Raw genomic sequence first — 16348 nt, 5'->3', positions numbered from 1 at the left:
TGGGGTAATGTGGTTGCACTGTCTTTTAGTCCGGGTGAGTACTTAGGCGCTAAAGTTTTCGAAAACATTTTCTTTCCTGCACTTGCCTCCAGCAAAACTTCTTTTGCAAACACTTTTTCTTTTCAAAAACTCACACTTGGGCAGGGTTGCCCCATTCCAAGGTTTTTGAAGAACTTCCTTTCTCGAAACCTTTTTCATAAAACATCTTTTTAAAAGGGCTCCCAACCTATAGTCTAGCTTTACTTGAAAAGCGGCGACAAAGAGAGGATAAGGTGTTAGGCACCATATCTCTAACATGTGTTTGTTCAGTAGGTATCAACGAGGGCTGCACCCGTAAGGGTGGAATAATAAAACTCCGAGTGGCATGACCACTCACATAAATAAATAAAACATGCAATTTATAAAACATGTAATAATGCATGAGCAAGATAATTAGGACAAGGTATGCATCAAGAGGTGGCTTGCCTTTGTTGGATATTTGTCCCTGGACTTCTTCTTCACGGACCTCTGCTCTTCTTTCCTCTTCGACATCCTCACCAAGATCCTCTCCTTCTCCGATAGTACTCGCATTCTAACGTCGCAAAATAAAAGAGAGACAATCAACACATAGCCATAACATCAAACCACTCCAACAACATACAACAGCAAACCAGTAAATCAGAGACCTTGAACATTTCAACAAATAGTATACTGTCACTCAAATGCAACCCATACCCAAAGCATGATGCATGCATAATTTATCATGTGAAAATTAGGGTTTAATCCCCTCTAAAAAGTGTCGAAAATAAATAAGAGTTCTATGGGCGTGCAAACTCACAATCAAGTAGTGTTTATCCCACTGAGTTCACAGGAGTTGAGTTTGCGCAAAAATAACATACATATTAATTTTAAATTGAGTTTTTTTAAGTTAGAAATTAAATAACCTTGTTATTTAAGAAATAATTTTAAAAAATGACTCTCCGGAGCCATGAAGTACATCAATGGATAGCGCTGGATCCAGGGAGTACCACAAAATTGAATTCACATTTTTATGAGTCACCGGGAATTTTTGAGAATTAAAATGCTCCAGAATAGGTGTTTTCACAAGATTAAAATGGTACAAAAGTTTGGCTCAGCGAACTCAGCTGCATGTCTGATATGTGGTAGGGTATAGTCCAGGGAATGTATGGAAATTGGTCTCAACCAAAAATGATCTCTACAACTCCCAGATTAAATTGTGGAACCTTGCAGGACATGGATAGTAATAAAATTACTGCATGCAAAGCACTGGGATTCATGTGGTGAGACCAATGCCATTTGAAAGGGCTCATCACAGGGAACACACAGGATTTTGTTTTGGTCCAAAACAACATGCCAAACTCTCAGAAATGAATAAACGGCCTCACTGCAACTTTTAGCTAGATTAACTCCAGTAATTATTTTGCTACACGAAAATTACCAACTAAAGTTCCTGGCGGTCACAAAATATATAGGGATACAGGGATAAATCAGATATGGGAAAAAATCTGACCATAACTAAGAAACTAAAAGCAAACCTACAGATCTATTTTGCTGGATTAAACAGCTGAGAAAAGAAAAGAAAGGGAATGCGGGCTGGTGCGGCAGATCCACGCAGGCTGGCCCAGCATGGCACGCGAAGCGACCCAGCAATCCAGCATGGGGGCCTCCTTGGCCGAGCCATGCGGGAGCAAGGGCGCATGCAACAGTCGTTCATGTTCGGACGACCCCCGACGAAACCATCCGCGACGACGGGAAACTGGCGGCGCTGTTGCTGTGTACCTATCGACGGAGGAGGGCAGGGCTCACCGTGGGGCTCGTTGACGACGGCTGAAGGATGCGGAGAGGCGCAGAGGCCGAGATGACGTCGCGGTTTGGCGAGGACGCGTACGAGGGCGGCGCCAGGACGGAATCTGCACGGCGACTTGACGACGGAGACGGGGCAGCTCGGGGACGAGGGAGACGACGCAGAGGAGAAGCGGCCGACAGCGCTGAGACGCGCTGCTGCTCACCCTGGCTGTCTCGGATGGGTGGGCGGAGCTGGTCGTGCTCCAGGGCGTGGGCTCGGACAGCGACGCGTTCCGCGTCGGCGCAGACGGACTCCGACGTCGGCGACGAAGTGAAAGCTCACTGAGGCTGCTCAGGAAGGACGGAGGCGTCACGGGGAACGGAGTTTCCTCGCGCGATGGGGCTGCATGTCGCCCAGGACGAGTCGGTGTGCTCACGGTCATCGTGGACGATGTTGTGCTCCACGTCCGGGACAGCAACTGCCAGAACCAAACTCGACGGCGACGGTCCTCATGGATATCTGGCCAGGAAAAGGGACGGGGTCAGATGCGCACGCATAAGAGGAGGCATGGAGACCGAGAGAGAGAAGGCGCGCGGAGTGAGGCGACGACCTCGATCACGGCGATGACAGGCCTCGGCTCGATTTTCTCCGTCGCTCCGAGTGGAAGACGAAGCAAAGCTCCTCCTCTAGCTACTCTGAGACAGAGAGATGAGTGAGGAGTGGCCTGGAACGAGGGAGGACTCGGGGTCGGTTTATATCGGTGCTCACGGTGGACGCGGTGCACCGCTCGAGAGTGACGCATGCACGGATGCGATTGGCAAGATGGGCGGCGGCTTTGATCGTGGCGTGGTGCGGTAGTTCATGTCCGATCAAAGGGGGGAGATAATCATTCAGAGTTTGCCAAGACGAGATGGTGATTGCGTGTGCCCGATGGTGTTCGATCATGACGGTCTCGTCATGGTTGCATGATAGAGGCATAGGGGTTGTCTTCTGGTGTTCTTGGTAGAAGGGCAACGTCACCCGTGGTTGGTGTGTCCTGGTTTGCACAGACGGAACGGGAACGTATTAGCTCCCACGGCCATGGTGACCACGAGGAGGACGAGCACGGGCAAGCCGATTAGAGGGAAGGACCAGCCTTGGGAGCATGCGGGTTGCAGAGGTGATGGACATATCGTGCTTAAGGCGCGGCGTCGGGAGAATGCGAGGCCTTGTGACTCCTGTCCGAATTTGAGGTGGCCACGGGAAAGGAGAGATGAGAGGTGCAGCTAGGGCTGCGTAGGGAACATGCATGGACAGTAGGGGTGCAGGTGCGCTTCTAGTCCGTGACTTCTCACTGTCCAGACCAAGCATGAGAGAGAGCGATGAGGGAAGGGAAAAAAGAGAGGGCGCATGGTCATGTCAAAGATGGCATGGCCGGCCTCTCCATCTTGCCAAGCACAAGAGGACAAGGGCCAGGCGTCATTCCAGGTCGAGAAGGGACAGAGAGGAGAGGCTAGTGGCGAGGTGGTTCGGCCATTGGTTCTCGTTTCATACTATGGTGCATGCTGCCGGTGTCTCATGGCAAGGGATGGGTAGGTCGAGGTAGGGCTGGCCATGGAGGGTGACAAGAGGGATCACCAGATGGTGTGAGGTTCTGCTATATGCCCGGTGATAATGGAGAGAGAGGTTGCACAAGGTTTTGCTCAAGATTGAGCATCGGCCAAGGTCTTGTCTCCAAAAGGAAAATGACAAGGTGCACTGTAGCAGCATGGTATGGTCGACCAAGGAAAATAGAATGCGGCATAGGTTGTGTGCAAGGATCCTTGGTGCATCTCACTTGTTTGAATAGAGATAGAGATTGAGATGGGTATCAATGATCTAGAAAATCATGCTTGCGTGGGTTCTATAATTTTGTTTTGCCAAGGCAAGAATTAGACAGATCAGAGAGGTGTATTGATGCTTAGACACTGCCATGTAAATTTGAGTTCAGAATATTCAGTTTTGTGACCACGTCTTAAGTCTATGGCCACTATTTTGAAAGAAAGTAGATCAAATAGAGATCTTAATATGTTGAAAAAAAAGGGAGTTGAAAATCCCTACAAGCAGTAACATGCATCGTAGCTAAGTCTCAACAATTTTGGAAACCAAAATTGCATATAAAGAGCTTATAGACCATACATGCATTAAAATAAATGAGAAGATTTTTTTTTGAGAAAATTATTTTAACCAAAAGTAATTCGGAAATAGTTGTTTTCGTAAATATGATCAGAGATGCTCAAGGGTTTGGAAACATAAGGGTTTTAATAATCCATTTAAAAAAATAACGTTGGCCATAAAGGCAAGGTGAAAAAAAAAAGGTTTTGTGGAAGTGTGTAATTTTGAGAGATAAACTACTTCGGGAAAATAGTCAATATGACCATAGAAGTGAAGTGCCACTAAGATAAGATGTTGTTGGTTGAGTTTTCAGATTAGCGCACACAACAGACCAACAGACAAACACTTCAGCAAACAACAAGGCTAATCACACAATTAAGATACAAGCATTTGCAAATAGTTTCACAAAATCTAGAAACATTCTAGAGGGCAAAAATAGAGAAGAAGAGGGTTGGGTGATAGGGATGGAAATTAAGAGTATACATTTGTTGGACAAAGATTATCTACCAAGATTGTGTATAGATTGGAGTGATGATGTTAAATGATGGATCAAGGAGATGTATTGATGGCAAGACAATGCCATGGATATTTGATCACAAATCAAATAGTCTAAGAATTTAGCTTTGGGTGTATACGACCTTTACTTGATTTAAACTAAATATATAAAAAATTTCATTTGAACTAGTGAAAGTGGGAGAGAGTTTTGGAAAGAGTTGAATGACCCAAGGTTTTAGTAAAAATGAAATATGGATCATTCCATTTTATTTTAGGCAACCAAACTGCATATAAAAGCTTTTATAAAATTGTGAAGGTACACAAAGTAAGGGTAAGACATTTGGTAATTACTTTATCTCATAACAAAATAACTTTAGAAACTCTTTTTGTGATACTATGATCCGAGGTGACCATAGCCACTTCAAAATAAAAGGTTTTTGGCAAGATCTTTTGGGTTTAAAAATTTGAGTCATAGGACAAAACAAAAGAGGTTTCCTTATTTGACATAAGGTTCAAATATTTTTGAAGAGAGGAGATTAAGGTGATACAAGGGTGGCCATAGCATGAGTGTTTTCTCGAGATAAGAAGACGTCGGTTGAGGTACTTCACTTAAATTATTCAACACACATCACCCATCAGACACAATTTCAACCAAACACAAGGCAGCACAAGCAAACCTTAAAAAGTTTTTGTTCCCCCCAATTTTTGCACTTTGGACAAATAAACAAGGTTGCAAAAGTTGGGATGGTACAGACCTTCCACCCTTAACATAATCTCGTCCCGAGATTAGTAAGCGTAAGACTAGAAAGGTTTTATAGGTTAATCTAAGTTAGCCTCCATCCTCTAGTAGACGTGTCGTTGTCGGAAGATCATAACTTCAGCTTCTAAGAGACACGATAGATTTCCGCCGAGGAAAAACTTTGTGAAGAGATTGACTTCTCCAAGAAGATGTTAGTTTTGCAGGTCCCTAACCATACTAGAGGGGTCCTCGATTTCTTGGAAATTAAGAACATCCCAACGGTGCTTCAGAAAGATTGAAAACTTTAGGGTTAGCTTAAATTTTTAGTGGAAGACGAAGTCTTCCACCCTTAAAATTGTTCATTGGGTGTCCAAAAAAAAACTCCGAGCTTCAGCCATGGGGTCCTTTCAGGCTCTCTTGAGGAAGTCGTCGATCTCCTGTCTTGAGTTGAAGAATATTCAGGGGCGAAGTGCAGTCCGCAGCTTCAGGGTGCACAAACACGGTATTTACTGTTCCGTAGGGTGCTCGTTAAGTTAGTAAGTCAGTGGAACTCCTGGTGGGTCTTCACATAAAGCAGCAGCGACAGTCGTCAAAAATAGTCTTCAGCATTATGGTTGGTGTTTATTAAAGTACACCAAATCTTGAGTCTTGGGTTGTTCGCAAAGGCTTCATTTGATGAGGAACAGATGCACCATGAAGGATATCTTGGCTTCGATACGACTTCTCGCTTGGCTGCACTGCTGGGCGGATGGTACCTTACAGTTTGGTGCTAAGAAGGTTTCTTTATGGCTAGCGATGTTCTATCCTACGGTTAGACCTTGTCAGTATGCTTCGTCTTCTTGCAGAGTTGAAGTCAATCTTGAAGGCACTGGCTTCTGCTTCCTTGGCGTCGCAGGGTGTCTTCGGTTAAATGGCACACTAAGTTGGGGACTCCAGGAAATCATGGTTAGATCTAGTGCTTACCCAAATTTTAGTTAGAGTTTTCTGTTAGCTTTACAAACTAACCGTTAGAATTTCTACCCGAAGATTGCCCGAATGCGAGGAAAAACTCTTAGGAAGGGTTTCTTAGACAGGGTTATCACACAAAAAGGGTTTTTCAGGCCGAAAGGCTAGAGCAAGAATTCACATAACAAGCAATCACAAGCACTCAAGCAGCAAATTCAGAACACCACAAGCAATCATGAAAACCACACGAGGTATTTCAAGTACCCAAGATACCTAATACGCAGGGGTAGCTCAATCGAAGCAATTGAGTCTGTCCTATCCATCCTATAGGTTTGGGTTGGTCACAGACGTTGACGTCTTCATCTTGCTAACATTGACTCCAATAAGGATCCTCGGAGCAGGTGGTGGTGAAGCATGTCTGATGTTGAGTCGTCGATGTTGAGGCGGAGGAGAAAACTACGTAGGATCTTCTGGTCTCAATTCGGAGGGGTAATTGCTGAAGAGTTCCATGGATGACAGCTTCTTGTGGCAGGCCTAAAAATTGCTAGTCAAGAACTGAGGACTTGATTCTTGACGACTGCAAATGTGCAAGTCCAAAGCGAAACAAGGTCAACTCCTTGACATACTTTGGTGACAACCAAAGACATGATCTTAATATCCCTGTATGTGTAATGCTAAGTCGGCATCCAATATTCAGTAGATGCAGTCGGAGATACTTGAGACTTCCTGAAGGATTGATCCATCTTCGACTTCGAATATCCGAATCTGAGTGGGGGCATCGTCCAATATGTTGATTTGGAAGAGGATGAGATAGTAGAATCAGAAATTTCGAAACCTTTCGAAATTAGAGAGCGAGGTAAGAATGAGAAGTTTTTGAAAGGATAAGAAGATAGAAGCTAAGCTTCTAGTTACTTAGGAAAATAAGTTTCGTAAATAGTTTTACCAAAGTAGTATTATCCTATCTAACGTCCATGCTAACTAAGGTCTCCTACAGTCAGGATGGCTCTGATACCAGCTCTGTGGGGCCCCGGATTAGCTGTCCGAAACACCCGTTATGCATACACATTCACGATCCCATGATCAGTGTGTCGTGAAGGCATAACCGAACTGGTATCAAATACAGGATCCATTACAGTACCGAATAAAAAGATTACAACAGGTCATTTGACCAAATATTACATAAGAGCCGCAATGGCAGGAGATCCACAATCACACAGCGGAAACTTCATATGAAAGCGTTCGCATGGCCCAAGTCATGCCATAACCCTACAGGCAACTGACTGGGAAGACGTTCTTAGCTCGCATAGACGGCGTCGACTCCTTCTTCATCTGTCAGACTCCACCAAGTCTGGCCAAGTAAATAGCCAGGGACAAAGCCATGAGTACATTATGAATTGTACTCGCAAACCACCTTGGAGAGAAGTAAATGATATGCATATTTGGCAGTAGCAAGGAATAGGCAGTATTCTAAGGTTACAAGGAATGAGAGATAGCTTCTCTCGAGAATATGACACCTCTATATCTTTGTTGAAAATCTTTTTTAAAACAAGTTTTCTTTTGAAGACTAATAGGTAAGGGTGACCCCGTTTCCTTTCCGGCCATCTCATATGGCTAAAACAACTTTTCCAATTTTCCACCGTACCTCCCAGGTACATTCCCACCTGTCCCACTGGTATCCTTTTCCAAATTTTTTTGAAAAACACTTTTATAAACCAAAACTCTTCAGGCTAAGCAACAGCCTTCCCAACCGTCCATAACCGCGGACACGGCTATTCGAATAGTTTTCACTCTGCAGAGGTCGTACACTTTCCCCACAAGATCCGATAAATCCGCCGGGATCATCCCTGGTTCACCAAGCGTCAAAACGCGAGGTTCGGATAACCGATCGCAGTTTTTCGCTTGCTCGCCTTAGCCTAAGACATGCCGCCTAGAGTTGTACCTCCCAACACCAGAGTCCGAGGGGTCGTTTACCCAGGAGTAGCAAATTCCCCGACCAGCTCGACCCTCCGGAATGCCGCGACCAACTGCGAGGCATTATTCAATGGGAGCTCATAGGTTGTACCCCTGCCATCTGAAAAGAAGGAAAGGCGTCCCCAGTACGTCGGGAAGGCCCGGTCGATAGGTGTCCATGCTCGGACTACCCCTTACACTTGCAGGACCCAAACTAAGGCGAGACAAACTACTACGCTACGCCCCGTGCCCACTTTGGGGTAATGTGGTTGCACTGTCTTTTAGTCCGGGTGAGTACTTAGGCGCTAAAGTTTTCGAAAACATTTTCTTTCCTGCACTTGCCTCCAGCAAAACTTCTTTTGCAAACACTTTTTCTTTTCAAAAACTCACACTTGGGCAGGGTTGCCCCATTCCAAGGTTTTTGAAGAACTTCCTTTCTCGAAACCTTTTTCATAAAACATCTTTTTAAAAGGGCTCCCAACCTATAGTCTAGCTTTACTTGAAAAGCGGCGACAAAGAGAGGATAAGGTGTTAGGCACCATATCTCTAACATGTGTTTGTTCAGTAGGTATCAACGAGGGCTGCACCCGTAAGGGTGGAATAATAAAACTCCGAGTGGCATGACCACTCACATAAATAAATAAAACATGCAATTTATAAAACATGTAATAATGCATGAGCAAGATAATTAGGACAAGGTATGCATCAAGAGGTGGCTTGCCTTTGTTGGATATTTGTCCCTGGACTTCTTCTTCACGGACCTCTGCTCTTCTTTCCTCTTCGACATCCTCACCAAGATCCTCTCCTTCTCCGATAGTACTCGCATTCTAACGTCGCAAAATAAAAGAGAGACAATCAACACATAGCCATAACATCAAACCACTCCAACAACATACAACAGCAAACCAGTAAATCAGAGACCTTGAACATTTCAACAAATAGTATACTGTCACTCAAATGCAACCTATACCCAAAGCATGATGCATGCATAATTTATCATGTGAAAATTAGGGTTTAATCCCCTCTAAAAAGTGTCGAAAATAAATAAGAGTTCTATGGGCGTGCAAACTCACAATCAAGTAGTGTTTATCCCACTGAGTTCACAGGAGTTGAGTTTGCGCAAAAATAACATACATATTAATTTTAAATTGAGTTTTTTTAAGTTAGAAATTAAATAACCTTGTTATATAAGAAATAATTTTAAAAAATGACTCTCCGGAGCCATGAAGTACATCAATGGATAGCGCTGGATCCAGGGAGTACCACAAAATTGAATTCACATTTTTATGAGTCACCGGGAATTTTTGAGAATTAAAATGCTCCAGAATAGGTGTTTGCACAAGATTAAAATGGTACAAAAGTTTGGCTCAGCGAACTCAGCTGCATGTCTGATATGTGGTAGGGTATAGTCCAGGGAATGTATGGAAATTGGTCTCAACCAAAAATGATCTCTACAACTCCCAGATTAAATTGTGGAACCTTGCAGGACATGGATAGTAATAAAATTACTGCATGCAAAGCACTGGGATTCATGTGGTGAGACCAATGCCATTTGAAAGGGCTCATCACAGGGAACACACAGGATTTTATTTTGGTCCAAAACAACATGCCAAACTCTCAGAAATGAATAAACGGCCTCACTGCAACTTTTAGCTAGATTAACTCCAGTAATTATTTTGCTACACGAAAATTACCAACTAAAGTTCCTGGCGGTCACAAAATATATAGGGATACAGGGATAAATCAGATATGGGAAAAAATCTGACCATAACTAAGAAACTAAAAGCAAACCTACAGATCTATTTTGCTGGATTAAACAGCTGAGAAAAGAAAAGAAAGGGAATGCGGGCTGGTGCGGCAGATCCACGCAGGCTGGCCCAGCATGGCACGCGAAGCGACCCAGCAATCCAGCATGGGGGCCTCCTTGGCCGAGCCATGCGGGAGCAAGGGCGCATGCAACAGTCGTTCATGTTCGGACGACCCCCGACGAAACCATCCGCGACGACGGGAAACTGGCGGCGCTGTTGCTGTGTACCTATCGACGGAGGAGGGCAGGGCTCACCGTGGGGCTCGTTGACGACGGCTGAAGGATGCGGAGAGGCGCAGAGGCCGAGATGACGTCGCGGTTTGGCGAGGACGCGTACGAGGGCGGCGCCAGGACGGAATCTGCACGGCGACTTGACGACGGAGACGGGGCAGCTCGGGGACGAGGGAGACGACGCAGAGGAGAAGCGGCCGACAGCGCTGAGACGCGCTGCTGCTCACCCTGGCTGTCTCGGATGGGTGGGCGGAGCTGGTCGTGCTCCAGGGCGTGGGCTCGGACAGCGACGCGTTCCGCGTCGGCGCAGACGGACTCCGACGTCGGCGACGAAGTGAAAGCTCACTGAGGCTGCTCAGGAAGGACGGAGGCGTCACGGGGAACGGAGTTTCCTCGCGCGATGGGGCTGCATGTCGCCCAGGACGCGTCGGTGTGCTCACGGTCATCGTGGACGATGTTGTGCTCCACGTCCGGGACAGCAACTGCCAGAACCAAACTCGACGGCGACGGTCCTCATGGATATCTGGCCAGGAAAAGGGACGGGGTCAGATGCGCACGCATAAGAGGAGGCATGGAGACCGAGAGAGAGAAGGCGCGCGGAGTGAGGCGACGACCTCGATCACGGCGATGACAGGCCTCGGCTCGATTTTCTCCGTCGCTCCGAGTGGAAGACGAAGCAAAGCTCCTCCTCTAGCTACTCTGAGACAGAGAGATGAGTGAGGAGTGGCCTGGAACGAGGGAGGACTCGGGGTCGGTTTATATCGGTGCTCACGGTGGACGCGGTGCACCGCTCGAGAGTGACGCGTGCACGGATGCGATTGGCAAGATGGGCGGCGGCTTTGATCGTGGCGTGGTGCGGTAGTTCATGTCCGATCAAAGGGGGGAGATAATCATTCAGAGTTTGCCAAGACGAGATGGTGATTGCGTGTGCCCGATGGTGTTCGATCATGACGGTCTCGTCATGGTTGCATGATAGAGGCATAGGGGTTGTCTTCTGGTGTTCTTGGTAGAAGGGCAACGTCACCCGTGGTTGGTGTGTCCTGGTTTGCACAGACGGAACGGGAACGTATTAGCTCCCACGGCCATGGTGACCACGAGGAGGACGAGCACGGGCAAGCCGATTAGAGGGAAGGACCAGCCTTGGGAGCATGCGGGTTGCAGAGGTGATGGACATATCGTGCTTAAGGCGCGGCGTCGGGAGAATGCGAGGCCTGGTTACTCCTGTCCGAATTTGAGGTGGCCACGGGAAAGGAGAGATGAGAGGTGCAGCTAGGGCTGCGTAGGGAACATGCATGGACAGTAGGGGTGCAGGTGCGCTTCTAGTCCGTGACTTCTCACTGTCCAGACCAAGCATGAGAGAGAGCGATGAGGGAAGGGAAAAAAGAGAGGGCGCATGGTCATGTCAAAGATGGCATGGCCGGCCTCTCCATCTTGCCAAGCACAAGAGGACAAGGGCCAGGCGTCATTCCAGGTCGAGAAGGGACAGAGAGGAGAGGCTAGTGGCGAGGTGGTTCGGCCATTGGTTCTCGTTTCATACTATGGTGCATGCTGCCGGTGTCTCATGGCAAGGGATGGGTAGGTCGAGGTAGGGCTGGCCATGGAGGGTGACAAGAGGGATCACCAGATGGTGTGAGGTTCTGCTATATGCCCGGTGATAATGGAGAGAGAGGTTGCACAAGGTTTTGCTCAAGATTGAGCATCGGCCAAGGTCTTGTCTCCAAAAGGAAAATGACAAGGTGCACTGTAGCAGCATGGTATGGTCGACCAAGGAAAATAGAATGCGGCATAGGTTGTGTGCAAGGATCCTTGGTGCATCTCACTTGTTTGAATAGAGATAGAGATTGAGATGGGTATCAATGATCTAGAAAATCATGCTTGCGTGGGTTCTATAATTTTGTTTTGCCAAGGCAAGAATTAGACAGATCAGAGAGGTGTATTGATGCTTAGACACTGCCATGTAAATTTGAGTTCAGAATATTCAGTTTTGTGACCACGTCTTAAGTCTATGGCCACTATTTTGAAAGAAAGTAGATCAAATAGAGATCTTAATATGTTGAAAAAAAAGGGAGTTGAAAATCCCTACAAGCAGTAACATGCATCGTAGCTAAGTCTCAACAATTTTGGAAACCAAAATTGCATATAAAGAGCTTATAGACCATACATGCATTAAAATAAATGAGAAGATTTTTTTTTTAAGAAAATTATTTTAACCAAAAGTAATTCGGAAATAGTTGTTTTCGTAAATATGATCAGAGATGCTCAAGGGTTTGGAAACATAAGGGTTTTAATAATCCATTTAAAAAAATAACGTTGGCCATAAAGGCAAGGTGAAAAAAAAAAGGTTTTATGGAAGTGTGTAATTTTGAGAGATAAACTACTTCGGGAAAATAGTCAATATGACCATAGAAGTGAAGTGCCACTAAGATAAGATGTTGTTGGTTGAGTTTTCAGATTAGCGCACACAACAGACCAACAGACAAACACTTCAGCAAACAACAAGGCTAATCACACAATTAAGATACAAGCATTTGCAAATAGTTTCACAAAATCTAGAAACATTCTAGAGGGCAAAAATAGAGAAGAAGAGGGTTGGGTGATAGGGATGGAAATTAAGAGTATACATTTGTTGGACAAAGATTATCTACCAAGATTGTGTATAGATTGGAGTGATGATGTTAAATGATGGATCAAGGAGATGTATTGATGGCAAGACAATGCCATGGATATTTGATCACAAATCAAATAGTCTAAGAATTTAGCTTTGGGTGTATACGACCTTTACTTGATTTAAACTAAATATATAAGAAATTTCATTTGAACTAGTGAAAGTGGGAGAGAGTTTTAGAAAGAGTTGAATGACCCAAGGTTTTAGTAAAAAGGAAATATGGATCATTCCATTTTATTTTAGGCAACCAAACTGCATATAAAAGCTTTTATAAAATTGTGAAGGTACACAAAGTAAGGGTAAGACATTTGGTAATTACTTTATCTCATAACAAAATAACTTTAGAAACTCTTTTTGTGATACTATGATCCGAGGTGACCATAGCCACTTCAAAATAAAAGGTTTTTGGCAAGATCTTTTGGGTTTAAAAATTTGAGTCATAGGACAAAACAAAAGAGGTTTCCTTATTTGACATAAGGTTCAAATATTTTTGAAGAGAGGAGATTAAGGTGATACAAGGGTGGCCATAGCATGAGTGTTTTCTCGAGATAAGAAGACGTCGGTTGAGGTACTTCACTTAAATTATTCAACACACATCACCCATCAGACACAATTTCAACCAAACACAAGGCAGCACAAGCAAACCTTAAAAAGTTTTTGTTCCCCCCAATTTTTGCACTTTGGACAAATAAACAAGGTTGCAAAAGTTGGGATGTTACAGTAACTCTGTGAAGGAGTTATTAGAAAGGTAGATAGAGCCATAGGAGGTGTTATATGCGGGGTATGTACATGGGCCCGCCATATTCCTGCAAGCTCGACATCGGGATGGTGAAGGAAACATGGGAGGTACTACTGGTGCGTAGCGCTGAATGTAAGTGGAAGAATTAGGTTGTGTAAAGTGCATAGTTCAGAGCAATGCAAATGTTGACAAGCGAGTGCATAACACTATGTTACAAACTGAACAGTCAAAATTTAGTGTATGATGAATATAAGCATGCTAATTTGGCGTTTCCGAATTCCAAAAAGCATTAGACAGAGCCGGTGATAATATCAGACATAAATCATGGCATGTATATGTGGCTTAAGAAAATATACCCGAACCCTTGGATGGTTACGGTCCGGCTGGTCCTTGGACTTGAGCTTATATAAGCATCCAGAAGGTGGGGCTGACAGTAACTTGGTGGCAGCCTCTGCAGATGCCTCATCAGCAGCAGTTGCAATCCTTTTGACCAATGAAGGCTTAGCAGTTTCAGTCTGCATATGAAAATTGAAGAGCAACAGACATCAGCAGTGATATATAAAATGAATCTATGATACACTGATGCATATTGTGCTGGATGTAAGTGGAAGAATAGGGTTGTGTGTGTTTCTGAACTATTGGTAAGCATTAGACAAAGCCGGCAATAAACAGACAAATCAAATCATGTATGAGGATTAAGAAAATATACCTGCTTACTGAAAAGGATACCACCCAGCTGGCCCGTGGCCTTGTGCTTGAGGAGGTTTTCAGAAGATGGTGGCGGCACCATCGTCTTCACAGCAGCCTCATCAGGATCATTTTTTTCCATTTGAGTAAAGCCACAGAAGCTTCATCCTGCATATGAATAGCAACAGAACTCATCATTGATATTTAATAAATCTATGAGATAGACTGATGCAAGTAGTGCGGGATGTAAGTGGAAGAATAGGGTTGTGCATAGACAACAGTTGACAACAATGCAAATGATTACAAAAGAAGCCAACGGAACTCAACAGTTTATATACTGGATGAGACAGACTGAAAAGTGAAAAATTAGTGTATGATGATTGTAAGAAAACGCAGTGTTTCTGAACCTTTGCTAAGCATTAGGCAAAGCCAACAGTAATTAAACAGATAATAATAAAATCATGTATGTGGATTAAGAAAATATACCAGATTCATTAAAAGGTCATCACCCAGCTGGCCCATGGCCTCGTGCTTGTAGAGGTTTTCGGATGATGGTGCCGGCACCATCGTCCTCACAGCAGCCTCATCAGCCTCATTTTGCATCCACTTGAGTAAAGGCGCAGCAGTTTCAGCCTGCATAAGAATAGGAACAGATCTCATCAGTGATATTGAATGACTCTGAGACAGACTGATGCATATAGTGCTGGATGTAAGTGGAAGGGTATGGCTGTGTATGGACAACAGTTCACAACAATGCAAGGGTGTGTTCGGTTCTGAAATAGCGTGGAATGGAATGGAATGGTTCCATTTCAGAGGAATGGAATGGTTACATTTTTTCGGTTGGGAAAAATGGAGAGCAGAACAGATCGAGGTTAAACTAATCATTTGTCTCAAAATTGTAATTAGCAATTGCAAATGAAATTTAATCTCAAAGTCGTAATTAACAGCACCTAATGGTGCTCTTTTAATCTAAAAATCTTAATTAACATCATTTTTTGTTGGGTTAGGGGAATTGGAGAGTAGATGAACATTACTGTATGATGATTGTAAGCAAACGAATTTGGTGTTTCTAAACTTTTGGCTTTGAGATCTTACGGGCTTCAACTCTAGCCTACCCCAGCTTGTTTGGGACTGAAAGGCTTGGTTGTTGTTGTTGTTGTTGTAAACTTTTGGCAAGCATTAGAAAAAACCGACAATAAACAGACAAAAATCAAGGCATGTTTTGTGGATTAAGAAAATATACCATATTCATTAAAAGATCACCACCCAGCGGGCGCGTGGCCTTGTGCTTGTAGAGGCATTTAGAAGATGGGGGCGGCATCAACATACTGGCAGCCTGATCAGCCGCAGTTTTGATCTTCCTTTTGAGTAAAGGCCCTAAAGTTTGAGTCTGCATATGAATAGCAAAACAAAAGGCAGAACTCAGCAATGATATTGAATTACTATATGAGATAGACTGATGCATATAGTGGATGCTCTTAGCTTTTTGCACCATGAACACTAGCTATGGACATAAAAAAAAAACTAGTTGACTCAGCTTTGTCTAGATACCTCCATCCCAAAGCTTGAGGCTTATTTATTTTTGAGAAATCAAAACAAGTAAAGTTTGACCAAAATTTTAGAACATTCTATCAACAAATATAATATTGTGTAGATACCGTTGTTGCGGTCAGAAACCCACCGGCGAGTAGCGACGGGCAACATAGTAGAGCCGGGAACAACTTAGGGCTGCGGCTGGCCCTGGTCCCTCAGAGCGACGGCCCGCAAAGCCTCCGGCACGCACGTCCGATGCTGGTGCAAGGGCGTGCCACCTGACCTATACCTGGTCAGGAAGGTGATGGAGATGCCTCGCTTAGTTTCCTGCATGGCATACACGTAAACATTAAATACGAGCCTCGATCGGCTCTCAGGTTATCCTGTGAATCGGCCCAAAGAGCCGATCCACCCATGATTCGTACGAGGTGTACGAATATATGGTGGTCCTGCTTGATCAAGATAAAGCTAAAACGATCTACGACGATTTAGGATTTTCACCGCATAATCGGATAGTCCTACTCACGATTGGGCCTCGCGGTCACGCACGGTGATCGTAAGCCGATCCTAGACAAGGCCTAAAAACCAACACGAGGTTGATCCCCGGAACATCCTGTCTAGGGCTAGCAAACTACACC

At 44.7% G+C, this 16348-nt stretch overlaps 3 long non-coding RNA genes across 3 annotated transcripts in view; all 3 read right to left on the bottom strand.

Annotated features, from left to right (window-relative positions):
- The window catches only part of LOC127307529 (uncharacterized), a 123137-nt gene that overhangs the window by 44220 nt on the left and 62569 nt on the right, over positions 1-16348 (bottom strand). The window lies entirely within an intron of this gene.
- Positions 290-3874, bottom strand: LOC127307530 (uncharacterized). Its single transcript, XR_007855659.2, has 3 exons — positions 2397-3874; positions 1807-2305; positions 290-571 (listed from the first exon to the last, which is right to left on the bottom strand). It is a non-coding gene; the product is annotated as an uncharacterized lncRNA (long non-coding RNA).
- LOC139829660 (uncharacterized) lies at positions 7183-10837 on the bottom strand. Its single transcript, XR_007855657.1, has 3 exons — positions 10701-10837; positions 10111-10609; positions 7183-8875 (listed from the first exon to the last, which is right to left on the bottom strand). It is a non-coding gene; the product is annotated as an uncharacterized lncRNA (long non-coding RNA).

The sequence above is a fragment of the Lolium perenne genome, chromosome 6 (assembly GCF_019359855.2).
Source record: "Lolium perenne isolate Kyuss_39 chromosome 6, Kyuss_2.0, whole genome shotgun sequence".
NCBI classification, from domain to species: domain Eukaryota; kingdom Viridiplantae; phylum Streptophyta; class Magnoliopsida; order Poales; family Poaceae; genus Lolium; species Lolium perenne.
The sequence above is the reverse complement of the archived record's forward strand: the minus strand, read 5'-3'. Positions and strand labels throughout refer to the sequence as shown.